We start from the raw sequence: 25,669 nt of genomic DNA on the forward strand, positions 1-25,669 counted from the left end.
TACTCTTTCAAATGCCAAACAATGTCATTTTTAATGTCCTTGTAACTTGTTCTTCTGGTTTCAGTTTGTATCATGAAAAAGTTCATGGTTATTTCTAGCCTGGACAGTTCCTGTTGAAATGACAAATATGTCCTTCTTTGGTTATTTGTGTCTTTAATGTATCTGAAGACTTCACAAAAAGTCTCTCCACATCATGTTTGCATCACTTGAAGTGTCTGTATTTTATTTTATTTATTTCTGCATTTGTAAGCTCAAAGAAAGTCATCTTCCTTTGTTCTATAACATGATGCCTTTACAGTAAACCCACAGCTATATGCTACTAATATCTAAGCTGAACATTTACAAGAAATTAACTGTTCTTGCAAAGCAAGCCATATTCTCTTTTACTACACACACAGTATAATTTTGGGGAAAGCATTTTAATTTATACAATCTCTATCAATTTCCCCTTTTTAATTAAAACCAAGAAAATTGTAAGACAATTTACAACACAACACAATCTTCAGTACTTTGAATCCCTTGGTCTGTGGCAACATATGGATCCCTTGCATTTAATGTTATTTCTTTATACAATGTTACATTACTAATGGCTGTTACTTGATTAATACTTTTATTAACACAAATATTATGATGACAATAAGAGCAATTCATGCAGAAATTATAGTACCCCACCATAGACACATAGCAGTTATTACTTATTTATTTTTAACTGCTTTCATGCTTGCTCAAGCAAGTTGTCAGCCTTGCAGTTACCCAGAAGCATTTATTTCAAAATCTTGTCAAGTCAACCCTTGCTTTACAAGGCAAAACCTTGTATTAGAAAGAAGCATACAGGAACATGTGATCTTCTGTACTTAATAGCCTTTTTTAATTGTAACACATCTCCTCTGTTATATCTGAGATAGCTCCATAAGTTGCATTTGATATCAACTTTGTAACTTTCCATATTCCCTTAGTGGCACCATACCAGTGAAAAAAATTCAGCTCCTAAAATAACACCATTTCCTATGTCCAGCTGTTTGAACCTCCCTCTTTTTCTGGTGATTTTTTTACCATGTCCTCTGGTAATGTGTGAGTAATTCTCATTATTGGAACTGCATACTCTATGTAACATAATTTTTCTTCTTTTATCTCTTCCTTAAAAGAAGTATTACGTATTAACTCCCATGCTGTTTTTATTTTATACTCAAGCTTTTTTACATATATTAGAGTTGGTGTAAAGTAGCAATTCTGACTGTCCTTTTCTTTAGAAAACAGTCCCTTTTCCTATTTTCATCAACTGTGCATTTTCTTATGGCTGATTGTTTTACAGCTCTGTTTTTATAAGATTTTTAAACATAAAACCTGTATGTGTAACCTCTACAGGGACTGCATGTAATGGCATTTTTCCTCTATAAGCAATGTGGCTAAAAACCCTACAATTTGACTTGTTATGTGGCTTTGCTAACAAATTTTGCATGTCCAAAAATATATTGAAATCAGGTATCCGATCATGATGTCCCTGTTCTCATGATCTATTATAGCTGAGTATCTCTCCCCATTTTTTCTTTGCAACTGTTTTATTTGCATTTGCTTTAGATTTCCTTGTCCCGTCCACAGATTGCTATTATAGGAACAAATTTAAACTTTCCTAAGATGGTTAACAGACTGTTACTGTACTGATACTGTTTCATCGTTATTAACTTACAATAATTTTCATGAACCAACATGGTGTGCTGCTTTTGCATGGATTTTTATTAGCTGAAAAATGCTATTTGTCTAAGTTTTATTAAGTTTTTTAATGACTCTGTACTTTATTACCTGTATGTATTCCTGTGTATTATTGCCAGGATGGCAGTTATACTAGTCTGACTAATGATGTTTTTGCTGTACTAGTTTGTTTATGACTGTTTGCTGTTATATTTTATGTAAGACATTTTTTTTCAAAATATGACATTACAGTCACTATTTTTTACCAATATTGATCCTGTTTTCTGTATGCATAAGCTGCTTTTGGAGACATACTGTACTTTTAATGTGGGGGGGGTGACCCTCTCTTGGTACCATAGAACCTTTTGTCATTTAGGATTTGTCATAAGTACTACCTTAAATGTTACTCCATTTCTAGATGTAGATGTGGACTTACATATCTATTTAATTGCATTGTTTAGTTTTGCATATACCATTTGCATTATTGTAAATGTATTTACTGTATCTGTATTAACTTTAACTTTGTACTATATTTGTATTAATTTTAACTTTACACTGTATCTGTATTAAGTTTTCTCAGTGTCTGTATGTCTGTAGGTCATTTCTGTGTTTATTGTGGATCCAGCCTGGCTTATTAAATCAGTAAAGTAATATTTATTTTTTTGTCTTTTTCTGTCTCCTTTGTTTAATTAATTAACATTGAGTTTTGTATACTAACATTGTCTTCCATTGTTTAAAATATCCCTGTACTTTGCAGCCAGCTGATAATCTGTGTTTTGTTAATTTATTGCTTTAATGCTATTGCCTGCTATGATCTGGGTTATAGGGAGGATTATCCCCATATTCTACTGGTCATAATTTACCATTTTTATTATACTGTTTGTGTTTGTAATTACTCTTTTCAGTGAGGCAAGGGGTTTGTCCTTCCTTCTGTTTATTGCTTACCTCCTTTTTCTGTGTACCCTGATGTTTGCAGGTTATTTGCATATATGCCCTTTTCTATTTATGATTTATCTGTTTCCATTGTTCTATAACCCTCTTCATATCCTCTCCCGCCTCTTTGGGGATTGGATATTGCTTCTGAAAAGGAGGAATGTAATCCGAAGGATTACCTACACTCACTGATGCTGCTAACTTGCTATAGTCTGTCTTTGATATAGCCCATAAGGACTGAAATTGTGATTTGATTTGCTCCTATTTATCTGAAGTTGTGAATGTCTCTTGGTAATGTCTTTTTTATAGTTACTTATGTCAATTACAAAGAAAGGAAATTGCTGAGCTGTATTTTAACTGTTTTCTGCTGTGGCAGACCATAAAACCTTGTTATTGAAATCAATTACTGTTCCCAGTTTGCCGAGAATATCAACCCCAAGGATTGTTGTTCCGCAACTGGAATTCATAAGAAATGTACCCTGTATTGAAGATCCATTTTCTGTGAAGCATATTTTAACTGGCTTACTGCTTATGGCCATGCAAGTGCTGCCATCAAAACCTTGAATGTAAGATTTTTGTAACTGATTTACAGGTAACTGTTTGTTAGTGACTGAGACTGCTGCCCCTGTATCAAGCAGGACATCTTTTCATAGTGCCCCCTCCACCCACACATCCACTAACGGGCGTCCGTCCTTTCCACATTTAAAATTTGTGAGAAAGGTTACTTGGGTGGGGGTGCACACCCCTAATCAGAATCATATTCATTACAATCTGTTTTCCTGGGTATGTCTCTGATTATACAGACTGCATGTTCTGTTTCCTGTTAATAGTGTCTTCCCTGTCTAATGTGTACTTTGCACTTTTAATTTCACATTTTAATTCCTGACTTGCACCATGTGTGAGATCATATGGTGGGTTTTCTGTGTATTCGATAGGGTATACTTTATTTTTTATATATCCCTCAGTGTTTTTTCCTGTGACTGATTCTTTCTTAATGTATTTTCTTTATCTTGGTTTCTTTTCCTATTTTTGGGTTTTGTAGAAGCACTTTTATCTGCATAGATACCCTTTTGTATTTGACTTTCCTTCCATCTTTTGTAATATGGACAATCCTGTTTAATGTGGCTTCTTTTTTTACAATTAAAATATATCACCTGTTTTTCAGAACTTTGTTGTTTATCTGTCTGTAACCCTGGTGGAGCAGAAGCTGCTCGTGTTTCCCCTGTGTTTGTTTTTTATCACATCATGTATTACGTCCCCTTCCTTTTTCCACTTTGTCTACAAGCTGTTTTTTGTTCATTTCCTACGTGCATCTGCAATACTGCGTACTTCTTTTAAACTGTCTAGCACTCTGGCTTTTTTGTTGCGCTAGGTGGAGTTTGAAATATGCAATCTCTGAGTCTGTATTTATCTGTCTGGCAGAAACTGATTTTAAAGCTGCATCTGCATTTTGCAGAATGTCATTAACTGTCTGATGGAATTGCTGTAACATAACATCTTGCCTGACCAAAACATTATTTTTTTTTCTGTCATGCTATTTAGACTGTCTGATTATTTTCAGATAGTTTTTTATTTTTTTAAAATGGTGGAAACTGGCATTACCTTGTCTGTGTGTTTAAAACAGTTATGTGAGTCTAGACCTCCTGGCTGGCTCGCCATTGTAAAATATTATTATCACTGCAAAATATTATTAGCAGAGAGCTAGGCTGACAGACAAACACCATATTATTGAAGCCGTTAATATTTATTTGTAATAGTACAAATTCTTGCAAAACAGTGAATACTGTCAGAGTTATTTCAATTCTATTATAACATGGCTAGACACAAATAACTATAGACCAATGAACACTCAGTCCAAAAATGTCAGCAAAGAGTGAAAATTACTGCCCAGTTTATATACTCTTTTAAATGTCAAACAATGTTATTTTTAATGTCCTTGTGACTTGTTCTTCTGGTTTCAGTTTGTATCATGAAAAAGTCCATGGTTATTTCTAGCCTGGACAGTTCCTGTTGAAATGACAAATATATCCTTCTTTGGTTATTTTTTTCCTTACTGTATCTGAAGACTTCACAAAAAGTCTCCCCACATCATCTTTGCATCACTTGAAGTGTCTGTATTTTATTTCATTTATTTCTGTATTTAAAAGCTCAAGGAAAGTCAACTTCGTCTTTTCTATACAAGGATGCCTTTACAGTAAGCCCACAGCTATATGTTATTAATATCTAAGCTGAACATTTACAAGAAACTAACTGTTCTTGCAAAGCAAGCCATATTTTCTTTTACTGCACACACAATATAATTTTGGGGAAAGTATTTTAATTTATACAATCTCTATCAAATATGTTGGTAACAAAGTCTATCACCTTTGCTACCTGTTGAAATGACAAATATATCCTTCTTTGGTTATTTTTTTCCTTACTGTATCTGAAGACTTCACAAAAAGTCTCCCCACATCATCTTTGCATCACTTGAAGTGTCTGTATTTTATTTCATTTATTTCTGTATTTAAAAGCTCAAGGAAAGTCAACTTCGTCTTTTCTATACAAGGATGCCTTTACAGTAAGCCCACAGCTATATGTTATTAATATCTAAGCTGAACATTTACAAGAAACTAACTTTTCTTGCAAAGCAAGCCATATTTTCTTTTACTGCACACACAATATAATTTTGGGGAAAGTATTTTAATTTATACAATCTCTATCAAATATGTTGGTAACAAAGTCTATCTCCTTTGCTACCAGTTACCCTAGGAGTCCCCAAGGATCTATTCTTGGCCCCCTGATTTTCTCCATATTTACTAACAAGCTCTGTATTGTGGCCTCCTCTGCCACAATTATTCAATATGCTGATGACTCAACAGTATTGTGTGCTGCCAGTACCCTTCCTGAACTACAGGTACTCACTCACTCATCCTTCCTCAGAACAGAGTCTTGGCTAACAAATTCCTGCTTATTATTAAACCCCAACAAGACAAAGCTCATGCTATTCCATCCTAACAAAGCTACTATAAACACAGAGTTTTTTCAGATAGTACCCAGAAATAACACTTCTATCACTACCTTCCCACATACCAAACTACTAGGGGTTGAAAGTGACACTAATATGAGAACTGACATCCATATCTATCAATCAATTAAGAAAGTACACAATAAACTATTTACACTATATAGGAACAGGCAATATCTCACAAATATTACAAAAATAGTTATTGCCCAAACTCATTTGACCTCAACTCTTTTATATGCATCACCTGTATTTATTAACGTCAGGAAAACTGAGCTGGTAAAACTAGATGCCTGCTACAATAAAATAGCTAGATATGCAGCAGAGTCTACAATGAGATCACACCATTGCTCTGCCCTAAGGAAACTTCACTGGTTAGAATTTCCCCATCTCCTACACTTGTCTCAGCTTAACATGGCTTACAAAATCTTCTATCATTCTGCAAAAACTCCATAATTACATGAATTGCTAGAGCCCTATTCCTGTGGCAGAATGCTGTGGTCAAACAATAAGCCCCTCATACAAATCTTTATATGCATCACCTGTATTTATTAACGTCAGGAAAACTGAGCTGGTAAAACTAGATGCCTGCTACAATAAAATAGCTAGATATGCAGCAGAGTCTACAATGAGATCACACCATTGCTCTGCCCTAAGGAAACTTCACTGGTTAGAATTTCCCCATCTCCTACACTTGTCTCAGCTTAACATGGCTTACAAAATCTTCTATCATTCTGCAAAAACTCCATAATTACATGAATTGCTAGAGCCCTATTCCTGTGGCAGAATGCTGTGGTCAAACAATAAGCCCCTCATACAAATCTCAACAGCACACAAGCGTGCTGGAGTGTCCACCTACTCTCATTATATTGCTAAGATTTGGAACTCTGTACCTAGTAACATCACATCTAACACTACGTTAACTAAATTTGAACAAACTCTAAAAACCCACCTTGCCACTAAATGGCTCTGCTCTTGCTCTGCCCCAAACTATAAAAATCCTACAAACTCTTTTTTTCTTAATAACACCTTCAGCTGTTTTTTTTAACTGTGGATTTTTTTGTGTATTAACTATAACCCAACATTAGTTCATACTGCATTTATGCTACTTATTTTTTTTTATCAAAGCTATACCTTTATTTGTACACATTTTGTGGGTATCTAAACTATGAAAAATTCTACTCTACGTACAGCTGTTTTTTATTTGTAATCTTCCTTCTCTTTTATCTTTACTTTAGACATCTTTTCTTTCTTTGTTCTACGTGGAGCTTTTCTCCCTGGGCCTTTGCTGAAAATGGACATTCCGTCCAGTCAGGCTTTCCCAGTAATCAAATGTAAAAATAAAAATAAAAATAAAATAAAATAAAATAAAAAATAAATACCCACCCTCACGATCTACCCTCTTTCTCAAGGAGGGTTAAGCCAGTTAGTGCAGGGGTAAATTTGACAGTAATGACATAAAAAGGTATACCTTAAAGGATAAACATCCAAATATACTGCTGTAGTCCCAAAGGCAAACAAAGAATAATGAATAAAGTGTATATAGGACTAAACAAGGCAGGTAGCTCATAAAGCACTCTTTAATTGATAAGCGCTTTTGCACCCATTCAGCGGTGCTTCATCTGACCATTTAAAACCAAGGAACAAGGCCTTAAATAGAAATACATCATCAATTGCATCATCTCTAACATCCAATCATATCTAAGACATCACAAATAAATGAAAAAAAACACTGCTTAAATACATATACTACGAGCCATAAAGTTCAAAATAGTTTAAACTCATAATATATTAATAGAATAAACATAAACTTAAAACCTAAAATCAAAAACAAAATAAATCATTTAGTTGTTATTATATGTCAGCAGATATATATATATATATATATATATATATATATATATATATATATATATATATATATATATATATATACATACATAGGTATACACGGACATACATCTGTAGATGATAGGGAAATAACAAATCATATATGCCCTCATGCAATGTTAATGGGGTTGAGAGGCCCCACACAATATACTTCTGGTACGAATAGGTATACCCAACCCCAGCCAAGCACAACCCCCAGTAATACAGTACCAAGTGTTGCAGATCCCATAACCAGGACCAGACATGACATGGCTATCCCTAGGATACATATACACAGACACATATATGCAGATATAGGTATTTATATATATGTGTATATATATATATATATATATATATATATATATATATATATATATAGCTATACATATATATATAGATATATATGTAACTACACATACACACACAGAGATTTGTACAGTAATATACATATGTAGTACATGCACACAATATGGAGCAGCCAGTATTCCTACAGTCACCACCTTAACCACTGGAAACTGTATGAGCCACCCATACGAATGACATTCATAGCCTGCAACATATACCCACAGAGATATCAAAGGGTATAACACTGCACACAGGTGTGCATACATGAATGTAAATGCTTTATTTGTGTACTATGACAGTTGTATATGCCATGTCATATCGCTGTTTAGACACTGACATCCATATGAACAGTGTAATGCAACTGTGAAACAGTTATACTAAGACAGTAGTCTGGAAAGGTTGACATATGTTGCTGTCCAGGCCGAGGCCTTCAAGTAGTGCATCAGTAATGACAGACTGGGCCACAGCATACCAGATAATCAACAGTACATAATGCAGATGTGTAGGTCAGCACCCTCTACCTACACTCTGTACACAATCCCTAGGGGGTACAGACCCCAATTGACACAATGGGATGTATCTGTTATATAACAAGGAATACCTGACACCATCACAATCACAGTGACAAACAAAACATCCTGTATGGCAGGAGGCAGTAGGCCTGCATTCACCCAAGGTGGATCGTATGGTAAAGTACATCCAGATGCCTTAAGGCACCTTTTTCCAGATACCCACACATGTTGTAACAGCCTAGGTTAGTCATGGTGCACCCCCTCTACACTCACTAATACTGGGCCATATACCACTGTTACATACATTGGTCTCTGGAGTGCATTAGGGCACACATGTATTTTGTAGGTGAAACCCACACATATATAGCCCTAACCCCCCAGTATGTGTGGGGGACACAACAGCAGTGGAGAGATGACAGGAATGACAGCATGACATACACACAGCCCACTACATACAACCCCTGAGAGCATGTCATAAGTGCAAAGCCGGGTATATAGGTGGAGGACAGAAGCTGGAACACAGGCACATATTTGTAAAACTGTTGTCATACAGTAAGCAAGATATGTATATGTGTACATATATATATATATGGATATATGTATACTTATATATACATATATGTTCACCATATGTCCTGCACATGGAGTGGAGCTCTACCTCAGCCCCAACAGTCCCAACCTCTGAGTGCAAGGGGATGTCACGTATGTAGTGCAGGTATATTGGTAGACTATTGCTACTGTAATTGGGAATGTCTTCACAGAAATAGTGTGTGTGTGTGGGAGGCCACATCTGTTGTTAACATGTGTGCCATTGGCTACTTACAGACATCCTAAGGTCATCATAGTATGGTATCACTGCTAGCACAGTAATGCCCCTGTGGACTACAGCTGTGATATGGCCAATATATGTGGACAGTCTGACACACTCGGGGTCAGTCCAGGGGTATACACAGAACCCCTTCATGCAAGATATGTCGACCAGTCCTGTCAATGTGGATGTTAACAGCCATGTAGATGGGTATAACATGTACATACTGGTATACGTTTGCCCCCATAGGTTATGCATTCATACACCCCTGTCTTTCCTGACACTTAATAATCACTGGTACAGAGGTGCCATGGCCACATACTATCCACTAGTTACTGACATACATCTGAACAGCATCCTATATGACTGTTATGGTGGCCAGGCAGCAGTACACCTGGCACGTATCTGGACATGACATCTCACTGGATAAGTACAGTAAGCTGCTAGGAATGTAACAATGCACTGTGCAGGCTACAGGCAGACTGGCTCAGCACTGGCCTAAATCTCATATGGGGGAATGCACATGTACCTGCATATATAGCAGGCTCAACAGCCATGTCATGGCACAGGGTAAGATACACCTGTGTGACAGTGCACAACCAGTGTGAACACAGCCACAGCTACATATGGTAGGCTAGCATAATATTACAGTATATGGACTATCTGTTTTACACCATTCTCATATGTGCCACTTACATAATGTCCCTACATATACTGGGCTGCTACACAGTTTGGTCTGATAGCTGTCTGTGGTATGGGACATGTGTGTGTATGGCCCTACAAACATGTACAGCAAAATGGTACCATACAGTGGGGCAGCATATACAATCTGATAGAAGGGGAGCTAAGACAATGATATCTACCACAGTCTGTACACAGGCTAAAGTACATATTAACAATACACACACTGCTAACCTTCACAATCACTACACAGACCTCAGTACTGTACAAACATCCACAGAATGCCCAGCTTATGTCATGAAATATAACCCCTACTGTACATGACATGTGTAGCACTCTGATAAATCACTGGCTTGTTATCAGATATGATGACACTATTTATGGCATATAGCACATATGTACCACTTCATGCATGCCATATGTACAAACATTGACAGTGATGTGGCTGACAGCACATACACAGGGCCAGTATAGACATGTTGCTGTGATAACCTTGTATATTTTCCATTGTAATGGTGTTTGTTGCAACATATGTCCTATGAGGGATATGAAGTCAATAACTGTCACGGCCTTCACCATCTACAGACTGCAATTCTCACACTACCGTCTGCATTCCAAAGAGAGATGCACTGTGGCTAACACATAAAAAAATAGGCACAACACTGCCCAGTCTGCAGATGACCCTGCAGATGGGGATTCCTCATATACATGGAACTGACATGGCAGGCATTACTACATGTATGACAGGCATATCCAGACAAACACTGTTAAACCAACATTATTCCATATGCAGTATGGCAGCACTTACAGTCTGTAGTCAGGTCAGGCACATCCCCCTCCTGTTTGTTGCCCTCTTTCCACAGTGTATGTTGTTAGAGGTAAATCTCCAATCCATCTGAGATGCTGTTTGCCAAACAACAGATCTAGTTCCTGCTCAAACTGACTGAAAAGGCACAACACCACCATGATGTTCCTAGGTATTGGAATGTGTTTCCATGCAATTGGCTATGGGATTGTTACCACAGCTGTTCCACATGCAATCAGCTAGGGGAGGGATGCAATTTGTGCAGAGGCCATCAGCTGATCATGAGCATCACTTAAAATACACATGCTGCTGCCTAAGCAAGGCAGGTGTGGGTCTCCACATTCACCAGAGATGGAGTGGGGGAGGCAGACAGAGGCAAGTACATGTCAAGGAGGGGTGGGAGTGTAAAACTGAAGCATGTTTGTGTCACACACCTACCAGCACAGGGTATCAAACTTCTGACAACTATGTAGTGCTATCACAGTTTGATGCAGTTTTTGGATGCACCACATGGGTTACCTGATGTGGGGCACTCAGAACATATTTGTGAGGGTGAGTGACATTTGCAACAGAGATACAGTAGATATATGGTAGGTGTCATACACGTGCCTGTCTGCATGAACAGGTGCCAGCGTCAACATAGGCACGCTCACACAGGGACGCACACACATTGACACACCTGGCAGGGCTAGGAGTGCAACTCATCACTAGTGGGATTGCCACAACACATCAATGTGCAGGTATCACATGCACCACACGGGTCATATGGAGGCCGTATGGGCAAAGAGTATGAGAAGATGTCAGATATCAGACAGCATGCTTCAGTATGCCCTGGGGGGGTTGTAGTGAGTGTGGATGTGGACATACGCACCATACAACACACACACATGAACACACAGGGTGCCAGTTCTGACATGCATGGGTGCATGTCTACATGGGTGTGTGGTGGTCAGCTGTACCAGCAGGCTGTACAAGGGTAGGCAATGGATATACCTTGACATCAGGCCACATGACAATGGTCTGCATTGTGGCTCAGGCCTGTAGTTACTGCATTTGCCAACACAGGTGGGTATTGCATCCCCCATCCAGTCACCTGGGTGACTATTGTGTGTGGCCAATGCTGTACACCACATGTCATGTATGTGTTCCTTAGTCCATGACATGGATGGTGTCTGGGATGTGCACACCTCCCACATGCATGTACAGTGACATGTGGAACTGTATCTGGGGTGTCTGGCCTATGCTGTGAACACAGATTATCATCAGATATGCCAGTTTTGCCCACTTGTGGCAGGAACTGGTAATGTGCAGCAGATTTACCCTTTACCTACATTGACGTCATGCCAACAGCATTCCCTGATGTCAGTATCATCTGTCCATACAGGACATGTTGTCAGGTATGGTATGTCCATTGTGAGTCACATGTGAAGTCACCACAGGTGGTGCAGGTGTCCATTGGGGAACATGGTAGAGGTGCACTGTCTGCATGTACGTGCATATTGGACAGATGGGCAGGGTGACATGCCCTCTGTAGCCCACTGCTATCACTGCATAGCTACTATCAGTGGCCAATATGCAGTGTACTACCCACATATTGGCTGCTGCCTAGGCAGGTGTGTTCATATGACACATGTGGTGAGTGTGTGCTCCGGGTAATAGTGGGGTTGCTAACTTGGATTGTCTGGCCTTGATGTCACATGTATGGGTATGGCTTTGCACCCCAGCCTCCCAGCTAATTTACATCTGTTATCCCTGTATAGGTGACATTGTAATATGTAGTAGGGCCACCATAAAATAAATTAGCAAAACCACCTGCACAATGCCCACAGTTGAAACACACACATGCGCACCTGTCATGTCAGGGAGTAGAACTCCTACCTAACTACTTTTTTACACTACACAGTTATAGTATGTACCACAGACATTACTGGAGTACTATTTTCCCAAAGGTGTATTCCACAGTGAATGACATCAGCAGGATTACCAAAGTAGGGCATTTCAACTGTACTGCATGTGACTAGCCTAAAATGCATTGTTCCCTACACAAACAGTGAGACACACAGAAAACATCCACAACTGACATGTGTGGGTGTAGAACCCCTGACCAAGGTCTATATCACACTACAACATGGAGCTGTTATGGGACCCACTACAGGGATTGCTAGAGACAGCCTTTCCCAAAGGTGTATTTCATATTGAATGACATCAGCAGGTTTACCAAAGTAGGGCATTTCAACTGTACTGCAAGTGACTAGCCTAAAATGCACCACTCCCTGCACAGACAGTGAGACACACACCAAACATCCACAACTGACATGTGGGGGTATAGAACCCCTGACTGAGGTCTATATCTTACTACAGCATTGAGCTGTTACAGGCTGCACCACAGGGATTACAAAAGAGCTTTTCCCCCAAAATTTTACTTTACAATGAATGACATCAGCAGGGTTGGCAATGTAGGGCATTTGAAATGTACTGCGAGTGAGTAGCCTATCAGTAGCCTAACACAGACATTGCAACACGCAAAATATCTAGGACTGTCATGGGTGGGGATGGAACCCTACCACAGTTCTAAATCACACTACAGCAGTACGCAGTTACAGGACACCCTACAGAGATTACTGGGTTATGACTTTCCAACAGGTGTATTTCTAGGTGAGTGACATCAGCAGCCTTGCCAAAATCGATTATATGAATTCTAAGGAGTGTGAGTAACCTAAAAAGCATTGTTTGTTACTCAGTCACAGATTCACCCACACAGTTGCCGAGTCTGGGGTTAGAACACCTACCTATCTACTTTATCACACTAAAGCCATATGCAGTTACAGGATGTACTACAGGTAGTTCTGGGCTACCATTTTCCCAGAGTTGTATTTCCAGGTAAGTGACAACAGCAGCCTTGCCAAAGTCAAGTATGTGTATTGTACGGGTTGTGAGTGGCCTAAAATGCATTGTTCTCTACTCAGTCAGCCACACACTGTTGCCAGGTCTGGGGTTAGAACACCTACTTCATTATTTTAACCACACGACAGCAGCACATAGTTACAAGATGCACTACAAAGATTACTGGGCTATGATTTCCCCAGAGTTGTATTTCTAGGTGAGTGACATCAGCAGCCTTGCCAAAGTCAGGTATGTCTATTGTAAGGGGTGTGAGTGGCTTAAAAAGTATTGCTCTCTACTCAGTCAAACACATACAGATCCACACACACAGTTGCCAGGTCTGGGGTTAGAACACCTAGCTTACGACTTTATCACACTACAGTAATATGCAGTTGCAAGGCACGCTACAGAGATTACTGGACTATGATTTTCTCAGAGGTGTATTTCTAGGTGAGTGACATCAGCAGCCTTGCCAAAGTCGAGTATATGCATTGTATGGGGTGTGAGTGGCCTAAAAAGCATTGCTCTCTACACAATCAGACACACACACCCTCACACAGTTGCCAGGTCTGGGGTTAGAACACCTACTTAACTACTTCATCATACGCTACAGAGTTTACTGGGCTATGATTCCCCCAGAGGTGTATTTCTAGGTGAGTGACACCAGCAGCCTTGCCAAAGTCGAGTATATGTATTGTACGGGGTGTGAGTGGCCTAAAAAGCATTGCTCTCTATGCAGTCAAATGCACACAGTTGCCATGTCTGGGGTTAGAACACCTACTTATTTTATCCCACTACAGCAGTCCACAGTTACAAGACACGCTATGGAGATTACTGGGCTATGATTGCCCCAGAGGTGTATTTCTAGGTGCGTGAAATCTGCAGCCTTGCCAATGTTGTGTATATGAACTGTATTGAGTTTAAGTAGCCTAGAAAGCATTTCTCTCTACACAGGCAGAGACCGAGACATGCACACATACACACACTCACACAGTTGCCAAGTCTGGGGTTAGGACTACTACCTAACTAGTTTATCAGTACAGCAGTACACAGTTATGGGATGCACCATGGGGATTACTGATCTACAGCTCCCCCAAAGGTGTTTTTCACATTGGATGACCTCAACAGGCTTGTCATGATACTGCTATGGGGAGGGCAGGGTGTGCATGGGCCGTAACCCATTCATGTAGGGGTTGACATGCCACATGCGGGCACACACGGGGTCATATGCCACAGGTACATGTATACAGCTACTAGGTGACAACTTCCTTGTTCAGTCATGTTGCACAGCTGCCATGTGCAACATGCAGTCATGCTGACAGTACTGGTGGCTAGTATCTGCAGTGAGTGACATCTGCACCTCATGTGTTTGGGGCCCTTTGGCTGTGTGCTGGGTTGGACAGGCCAAGATGGCTCCTTGTCATGGTCACCCTCTTCAACACATCTATGTCCATCTACCTTTGGCTTATTATAGTGTGTTGTCCTTACATATATGTCTGTATTCCTATCCACTGTATGTGCAAGGCAGGAGTGGTGCATACTGACATGTGTCTGCACTGAGAACTGCAACTGCCAGATATGTCTGGTCTACTGTTGTTTGCTGACATGGCCTTCTTGTGTTTAAGTGTGTGAGCATCCCCAGTATGGGCTTTCAGTATGTTGTTGACTGACATTGCCTTCATTCCTCTGTGTGTGAGCATGCCCAGTATGGCCATCTATATTGCATGTGTGGATCAAGTCCAGGTGGTTTGAACTGCGGTGCTGACCTTTGTGTTGTACACCGGCAAGTAGCATGCTGTGTCTGCAGGGTATACATCAGTCATTTGGCATTGACTGTTGCTACATTTCTGCATAGCGGGGGGGGGCACCAAATTCTTTCTACATTTCTACACAGGGGTGGGGGGGCACACCTGACTGTTACTATAAGTGTACATAGGATGGTGGGGCACACCTTACACTTTTACACAGTTGCTAGGACAGTACTGGTATGTCAGGTACACCATTTCAGTCTGTAGTCTTACCTATCGTGCTGGCTAGAGGCATACCAGTGTACTACAGATTATAGCTTTAAATACCTACATATTAGTTTCTGACTTCTTAGCCTTCACAATTTACATCCAACTGGCTGGCCTGCTGTAGTCTGTCTGTGTAGGGCTGGGGTAGGGGTTACCCATGGGGTTCATTCAGAGGCCATAGTACAGCATTTGTTTGTGTTTGTCTACACCTATCCTGCTGGCTGTGACTGTTGTTGGGTATGTGCCCCCCTCCACTGGCATGTGTGAGTCACTTACCTTGCGGGTGTCCCAGTATTGAGGGTGGTGATGCAGGGCTGCCTATGTTGGATGCACATAGTACACTCCCTAAACATGGTTGAGCACAGGTAGTGTCATGTTTAGCATTCCTTTTACTGTATGTGCGAGTCGGAAAGAGGTGTCATTCCCTGTGTCCCTACTGTGTCAGTGCATGTGCTATGTGTTGCCTCTTTGCCAAGGCCAGGGCATACTGGGAACACCTCCTTCTGCCTACTGGGGCAGGCTCAGGTTGTTCCTCTTCCAAGTCTCTCTGCACCTGTGCACGCCTTGGCACTGGTGGTGGGATTTGTGTCCCTGCCCCATGCTGTTCCTGCTGCAGCTGTTTCCGCAGGATCATATTGTATAGCATGGCACATACAAGGACAATTTGGGTACATGTAGTTGGTGAGTACTGCAAGACTCCACCGGATGTGTCCAGGCACCGGAACTGTTACTTGAGCATCCCAAACACACACTCTATTATGATTCGTGTTTGTGCGTGTGCGTCATTATGGAGTTCTTGTTTGGGTGTGTGTGCATTTCTGATGGGTGTCATGAGCCATGACTCCAGTGCATATCCAGCATCCCCCACTAGGTGACCATGTGGGATGTCCCCATTGGCAAATATCTGGTACAGCTGCATTAGATGCCAGATGTGGGAATCGTGGTAGCTTCCAGGGCAGCCAGCACACACATTTATTATTATGCAATGGGCATCACACATGACCTGGTAGCTGATGGAGGGAAAGCCCTTGCAGTTGATGTAGACCCTAACTCGCTCACCTGGTGGTGCTTTAATGCATATGTGCATGCAGTTTATTGCACCCACTACCTCAGGGTATTATGTTATTTGATGGAAGAGATGCATATTGCTGGCTAACGCCTCACGGGTGATGTGGAAATATACATGCTCACCGACATGTGCTGACATTGCATCTAGGAACTGGTGGAGTACCCTGGATGCTGATGCCTGTGAAATCCCCATCATATCTCCAGTTGGCCTTTGGAAGGTACCTGTAGCTAGTATTCTTAGGCCTACACATACCTTGGTATCCACTGGGATGGGTTTCCCTCTGTTAGTTCTGTGTGTGAGGCGTGGCCGGCACAGCTCAACAATTTGCTGTAGGAGGTACCTGTCCACCCTATAGCTCTCCACTATCTCCAGCTTATGTAGCCCTTGGTAGGTTACCCTGGGTCTGTAAACTCTTCTCCGTCTCCTCACTGTGGGTTGCTTAGCAACATTCACATCCTCACCACCCTCAGCCTCTTGCACATGCTGGTTTATGATAGCAAAAGCAGCCCCTAACATTTTTCTCTTGCTTTCGTTTTGTAAAATTTCCCCATCTGTACACACCGGTGGTGCAGACTTTTTGGGAAAAACAAGGGGGAAAGGTGTTTGCATAGTTTATAGTGGTATGTTGGGCTGGACTGGTCTGCTGCCAGTGTAATTGGCTGATTCTGATACAGTTCACCTGTCAGCTAAGCTAGTTCTCCTTGATTACTTTCCTACTGCTGTTTTCCCTTCCCATTGCCTCCCTGTTTAAGCCCGTGTGTGCACCATGCAGACGGAGTGCTCATATGTGCACAGAGCCACTTTTTCCTGGTTTAACTTCCATTTTCTTCCTGCAAAACCTGGTGCGTAGCGTGCACACCCGCTTACACTTTATAAAGTGTGCTAGGCAGGTTTAGACACACCCCTAGCTTAGCTGTGCTAACCTAGGAGCAATCCTGAGCCACAGGTCTCCAATCCGCTTACAGTATGCCTGACACCCCTCCATGATGTCACCTTTATCCTAGTCTTGCACCCAGCTATTTATACTCTTACACTCTTGGGACCTGCCTCACACCCTGGGAAAATCTGGGATTCACTAACCTTTCCCTCATTTGCATAGGATTGCCTGCTAATGCATAGTTACATGTCCCACACTGAGCCTCCCCCCTTAGCAACCACTACTCACTGGCCAAGTTATCTTTTGCCTGCCATTGACTTGCATAGCAGAATAATGAATTTTGTTAGAATGCTCATTTTCAGTTTATTTTTTTATTTTCCCCCCTGATCCTGTTTGCGCGCCGCTGCCCTATGCTTAAATAGCCGAGATCGGCGAAATAAAATAAATAAAAGTTGTTTTATTTATTTTTTAAACAGTTTGCAATGCCAATGACCTTTTACTTGGCCATTGGCTTGCTTCCTCAATAATATGCAGCCTTTATTTGGAGCTGTCATAGCTCCATTTTGGAATTTGCAGAAATGTACTCCGTTACTAACCGAGTACATTTCTGCAAATTGCACTTGTCTTGCATGGACTCTTGCAAGCTTCCTGGATTGCAATATCACTTCATTTGCATGGATTTCTCCAGCAAATTAGGTGATTTGCATACCAGGGCTTAGTCCGTGTAAGATTAATGCTGGAGCTCTCGTTCATGCCCCTGCCAGCTATTCCTGGATCGCACGGCAGACTTATTGCCTGTGTGAGCTACTGCACTCATCTTGCACTCCATGCAGGCTTTTAAGAATCCAGGGGAATGTCTGTGACCTGTTCATAGTACACATCAGAAGGGAGCTATTATTGATGGAAATAAACTGTGTGGAAAAGCAGAAGAAATAAAATGCATGGGGATAATCTTGAGGAAACTCAGAATCATATTTTGTGAAGGACTTGAAGACATAACCCATATGTTGGTTTTCATAATTACTGCTTTATTATTGTAGTCATACATCATACATGTTTCAATATTTTGTCTATTAAAATCGGATGACCTGCAATTTTTATTTAGATTCACTTTATAACCTTCATATGTTCAGCTCTTTTTTAGGAAGCAAAAAAGTACACCATATCATAAATGCATGATATATTGGTATAACTCAAAAACTAAAATGCCATGTATTTATTCCTAAAACAGATTCATTGCTTTGAGGTGTTTGCACAGTAAATACATTTCTTCGGATTTGCAGGATGATGAATAAGTGCTCAACATGTAAGTTTTCAATTAGACTTGGGACTGAAACCAGGCACTAAGAAGAGTTTAGAGAGGCTTATCCAAACAGTTTTCCAAGAAAATCTTATTGATAAATGTCAAATTATTTAAGAGATATTGGACAGAAAATAGGTGAAACTGCATCTTAGAATCTGAGAGCCTGCAAACATCTACTTTGTTTGATTCATAAGAAAATGTATGTACTATTTTAAAGGGGAATAAGTGTTTACAGAAAGCAAAAAAATAATGAATATACTTTAATTATTTAATAGCAAGTTTCTTAAAGTGATGTAGTCAAGGACACAGAATGTTTAAACTGCAAAAAGAATCAAGAAACAGCTGCTTTTTAAATGTAGTTTACAAATGATTTTCCAAATACATTGCTAAGAACTTTTTACTGGAAATGGCAAATAATTTCAGAAATAAAATATAGTATTTGTGGAATCTGTCAATAAGCCTACATGCCATTTAAAATGTCACAGGTTGCAAAATTTCATTACATTTAGTGTATGAAGACTTGGGTTATGATTCTTTTTCTTTAGTGCAGTCAAGTACAAGATAGATAAATAGATAAAATATAGATAGGAACATGGCTACATAGAAATGTATATATCTCTATATCATACAGTATATGCACTAAATTCTAGATAGAAATGCATATATTGCTATATCATACAGTATATGCACTAAACTGTTATACTATCTGCCATACAAAATTTCAATAAGCTGTTCTTATAATCTTTGCATCTAAAAGCATAATGAAGCTATGTTTGTAGCTGAATGACTCTACATCTTCCTCTGAAAAGTTCAATAAACAATCCTTGATATTTTGAGCAAAACTGGAGACAGTGACAAAACATCATTGTCACAAACAATGAGGGGATACAATATTGCCAGTTTTAACCAGATTTGCTCAATCTCTAATAACTTGAGAAGCTGTTTGCTTAAGCATATTGGACTGAAGAGTTGTAGTATATTTGTTAATGTAATGAGTATCCCAAGACCCAAACGTAATGACTTACTACATATCCGCAGATCAAATGGGTCTAGGGTTACCCATTCCAGGGACTTAAATATGGCCTGTGTCTCAAATAGAACATGCTGGAGGGACAGTTTTATCTCTCAGCAACTTCCACGCCTTTTGAACACGCTACCAATTCATGTGAAACAGAGGACCTCTATGACACTGTTCAAGATGAACCTGGATAAGTGGATGGGGCACTGTAAATTCTTACCATAGATAGTGCCCACAGACCTCCTGGACATGGGAAGTCATCACTAAATGCAATCCTGGGTATTGACTACAACCTCTGTGGTATTACATTGAGTTGAAATGACTAGGCTTAAAATGACCTCCAGATCGATAGCATAGTAATCTCCTATGATCCTATAGCAATATATTTTAAGTTCAAAATCTACCTATTTTTTAATCCTGTGCCAAATATTTCTGATGCTGTTTGCCTTGCTGATGTGTCATAGGTTCATCAGTAATGGGTCAGTAGATGCCTTGAATGCCAGACACAGGTCATACCTTATCAGTCTGTAGAATACGGAGTATAGTGAGAGAGCTTTGAGTTGGTCCATGTAGGACATATTGTTTAGGCCTTGTATCTTTTTAGTAAGGTATCTTTTGGGGTATTACAGTTGTTGCATATATCTGGACAAACACATGCCAAAGGGGCATTATACTCAATGATTAGCCTAAAGAGGGCTGAGTAAACGGGCAATAACATCTCTTGATCTAGATACAGTCTCTTTGTTTATTATGTGTGCAACATAAAAGGACCTTCTTACAACAGTGGGCAGGCTGGTTGGAAGTTATGTCACTTTCCACATAAGTTCCTAAACCCCAAACAAATGGGTCAGTTCTAAGGGACTTATTGTCAATGAGTTATTTCCCCGAGGTAGACAAATTCCCAAAGGATACAATAATGAATTTTTCTGGCATTTAGTTTCAGTCCATGATTCTGGCACCAAAACAGATTTTTTTGGACAAACCTCCTATCTGATGGCTAAGTCATTTAGGGGTGCAATAACTGCTCCTAGCTTGTAGTCATCTGCAAACTTATAACAAAAGAGCACTTTGGTACTGAGTTTTTTCTCAGAGAATTAGATGTCAAACAGGTGAGGTCCCGGCACCAAACCATGGGGACTCCACTGGTGAGTGGCCTCTTTGTGGAGGTAGTTTCCTCTATTTTGATCTGCTGAGTAATATTTGTCAGCCAGGTGACAATCCTTTGGGTGACTTATGGGGTTATTCCCAGTTTATTTAGCTTTTCTACTTTATCTGAGTGAGGAATTTGTTCATAAAACCTTGGTTTTGTCACATTATATGGAGTGTACCATTTTATCTTCATTCATTACTTTGGTAACCTGTTCAAAGGAGTCCACTAGGCTGAATTAGCATGATCTGCCCTTGATGAATCCAAACAGAGATGGGTCCAGTGTTTGACGGTTCTCTATGTCCTTATTGATGAGTTTCATGAAAAGGTTTTCCATGGCTTTGTATATGAGGCTGATCAGACATATGGGTCTGTAATTGATTGGGTCTGTGTAAGGTCCCCCTTTTATGCAGGGGAAAGACTGATGCTGTTCACCATTCGCTTGGTACAAAACTTGTATGGAGGTTGAGTTTAAACTGTGTTGCTAGAGGTTGGCTAAATCAGGCTTCATGTTATTTAAGATGCATTGAGAGATCTTGTCAGGTCCCATTGATACAGTATGCTTAGCTTTTGATAGCGCTTTCAGGACTGGGTCATGTGTGATAGCTAAAGGCAAATCAGTTTTAGGTATATCTTGTGGGATAGACAGAAGGAGGAGGGGTAAATGAATTTATTGGTCAGTAGGTTAGCGATATCTTCAGCCTCAGTCTAGGTAATATCATTCACAATCAACTCACTGCATTGCTGCACTGTACTTCTAAGATTATGAATGTAACTAAAAAAAAGCCCTAGTGATTGCCTTTGGCTTTGGAGGCTAATTTAGACTCAAACTTGGCTTTTATTAAGTTCCTGAGTTGTTTGTTTATTTCAGTGTCTAACACAGACCTCCATCAGTGGTAGGGTCCTTCTAGCTGTGGTCTACATTTGAATTAAAAGATCTGCTAACACCAACAAAATAATTATCACATCGAGGAAAAAGAACCAGTGGTAAACACCTCCCTTTATCCTCAGGAAGAAAGCAGTACTGAATTGCAAAACCATTACCTCATTAGTGAATAGTACCAATCTGAAAAACCATTATCTCATTAGAGGATAGTACCAATCTGCAAAACCATTACCACATTAGTGAATAGTACCAATGTACAAAACTATTACCTCATTAGTGAATAGTACCAATCTGCAAAACCATTGCCTCATTAGTGAATAGTACCAATGTACAAAACCATTACCTCATTAATGAATAGTACCAGTGTACAAAACCATTACCTCATTAGAGGATAGTACCAGTGTACAAAACCATTACCTCATTAGAGGATAGTGACAGTGTACAAAACCATTACCTCATTAATGTATAGTACCAATCTGCAAAACCATTACCTCATTAGTGAACAGTACCAATGTACAAAACCATTACCTCATTAGTGAATAGTACAAGTGTACAAAACCATTACCTCATTAGAGGATAGTACCAGTGTACAAAACCATTACCTCATTAGTGAATAGTACCAATCTGCAAAACCATTACCTCATTAGTAAATAGTACCAATCTGCAAAACCATTATCTCATTAGAGGATAGTACCGATGTACAAAACCATTGCCTCATTAGTGAATAGTACCAGTGTACAAAACCATTACCTCATTAGAGGATAGTAACAGTGTACAAAACCATTACCTCATTAGTGAATAGTAACAATTTGCAAAACTATTAGCTCATTAGAGGATAGCACAGGTGTACAAAACAAATCATTACCCACATATAATTTGATCTTCACAAAACTTAGAACATTTAGCTAGAAACAAGGATCTGATGAGGGTGATCTAGCGTGTGAGTGAAAATACTTCAACTTTCAGAGCTAATGAACCATTACTGCTTTGCTAAGAAAGGTCTGACAAAGGTTAATTTTTTTCAAAACACCATAAAATCAGACTGTACTAGTGTCATGGTCCTAATTAGCCAATGAGAGCAATCTCGACTATACAAAAAAATTGTAAAAAGGTAGGCATTTTTAGCACTAGAATGGTACATACAATAAGACTGTTATTGCTTGTGGATTAAGATTGAAAAAAAACAGGGTTATTTTTTTGTATTCACTTGAAAACCAACTTCAAAGCCAGATTCAGTCCATGATTCTGGCACCAAAACAAATTTTTTTGGACAAACCTCCTGTCTGATGGCTAAGTCATTTGGGGGTTCAATAACTGCTCCTAGCTTGTAGTCATCTGCAAACAAAGAGCAAAAGAACACTTTGGTACTGATTTTTTTCTCAGAGAATTAGATGTCAAACAGGTGAGGTCCCGGCACCAAACTATGGGGACTCCACTGGTGAGTGGCCTCTTTGTGGAGGTAGTTTCCTCTATTTTGATCTCCTGAGTAATATCTGTCAGCCAGGTGACAATCCATCGGGTGACATAGGGGGTTATTCCCAATTTATTTAGCTTTTCTTCTTTATCTGAGTGAGGAATTTTGTCATAAAACCTTGGTTTTGTCACATTATGTGGTGTGTACCATTTTATCTTCATTCATTACTTTGGTAACCTGGTCAAAGGAGTCCACTAGGCTGAATTAGGCTGAATTAGCATGAACTGCCCTTGATGAATCCAAACAGAGATGGGTCCAGTGTTTGACGGTTCTCTATGTCCTTATTGATGAGTTTCATGAAAAGTTTTTCCATGGCTTTGTATAAGAGGCTGATCAGACATATGGGTCTGTAAATTATTGGGTCTGTGTAAGGTCCCCCTTTTATGCAGGGGTAAGACTGATGCTGTTCACCATTCACTTGGTACAAAAACTGTATGGAGGTTGAGTTTAAACTGTGTTGTTAGGAGTTGGCTAAATCAGGCTTCATGTTACTTAAGATGCATTGAAAGATCCTGTCAAGTCCCATTGATACATTATGCTTAGCTTTTGATAGCGCTTTCAGGACTGGGTCATATGTGATAGCTAAAGGCAAATCAGTTTTAGGTATATCTTGTGGGATAGACAGAAGGAGGAGGGGTAAATGAATTTAATGATCAGTAGGTTAGCTATATCTTCAGCCTCAGTTTAGGTTATATCATTCACAATCAACTCACTGCATTGCTGCATTGCTGCACTGTACTTCTAAGATTATGAATGTAACTAAAAAAAAGCCCTAGTGATTGTCTTTGAGTTTGGAGGCTAAGTTAGACTCAAACTTGGCTTTTATTAAGCTCCTGAGTTGTTTGTTTATTTCAGTGTCTAACACAGACCTCCATCAGTGGTAGGCTCCCTCTAGCTGTGGTCTACATTTGAATTAAAAGATCTGCTAACACCAACAAAATCATTATCACATCCAGGAAGAAGAACCAGTGGTAAACACCTCCCTTTAACCTCAGGAAGAAAGCAGTACTGAAATGCAAAACCATTACCTCATTAGTGAATAGTACCAATCTGCAAAACCATTATCTCATTAGAGGATAGTACCAGTGTACAAAACCATTACCTCATTAACCATTACCTCATTAGTGAATAGTACCAATCTGCAAAACCATTATCTCATTAGAGGATAGTACCGATGTACAAAACCATTGCCTCATTAGTGAATAGCACCAATCTGCAAAACCATTACCTCATTAGTGAATAGTACCAGTGTACAAAACCATTAACTCATTAGTGAATAATACCAGTGTACAAAACCATTGCCTCATTAGTGAATAGTACCAATCTGCAAAACCATTACCTCATTAGTGAATAGTACCAATGTACAAAACCATTACCTCATTACTGAATAGTACCGATCTACAAAACCATTACCTCATTAGTGAATAGTACCAAGCTGCAAAACCATTACCTCATTAGTGAATAGTACCAATGTACAAAACGATTACCTCATTAGTGAATAGTACCAATCTGCAAAACCATTGCCTCATTAGTGAATAGTACCAATGTACAAAACCATTACCTCATTAATGAATAATACCAGTGTACAAAACCATTAATTCATTAGAGGATAGTAACAGTGTACAAAACCATTACCTCATTAGTAAATAGTACCAATCTGCAAAACCATTATCTCATTAGAGGATAGTACCGATGTACAAAACCATTGCCTCATTAGTGAATAGCACCAATCTGCAAAACCATTACCTCATTAGTGAATAGTACCAGTGTACAAAACCATTAACTCATTAGTGAATAATACCAGTGTACAAAACCATTGCCTCATTAGTGAATAGTACCAATCTGCAAAACCATTACCTCATTAGTGAATAGTACCAATGTACAAAACCATTACCTCATTAGTGAATAGTACCGATCTACAAAACCATTACCTCATTAGTGAATAGTACCAAGCTGCAAAACCATTACCTCATTAATGAATAGTACCAATGTACAAAACGATTACCTCATTAGTGAATAGTACCAATCTGCAAAACCATTGCCTCATTAGTGAATAGTACCAATGTACAAAACCATTACCTCATTAATGAATAATACCAGTGTACAAAACCATTACTTCATTAGAGGATAGTAACAGTGTACAAAACCATTACCTCATTAGTGAATAGTACCAATCTGCAAAACCATTACCTCATTAATGAATAGTACCAATCTGCAAAACCATTGCCTCATTAGTGAATAGCACCAATCTGCAAAACCATTACCTCATTAGTGAATAGTACCAGTGTACAAAACCATTAACTCATTACTGAATAATACCAGTGTACAAAACCATTGCCTCATTAGCG

This window comes from Protopterus annectens, chromosome 10.part0, assembly GCF_019279795.1.
Source record: "Protopterus annectens isolate FY-2018-M chromosome 10.part0, PAN1.0, whole genome shotgun sequence".
NCBI lineage: Eukaryota > Metazoa > Chordata > Ceratodontiformes > Protopteridae > Protopterus > Protopterus annectens.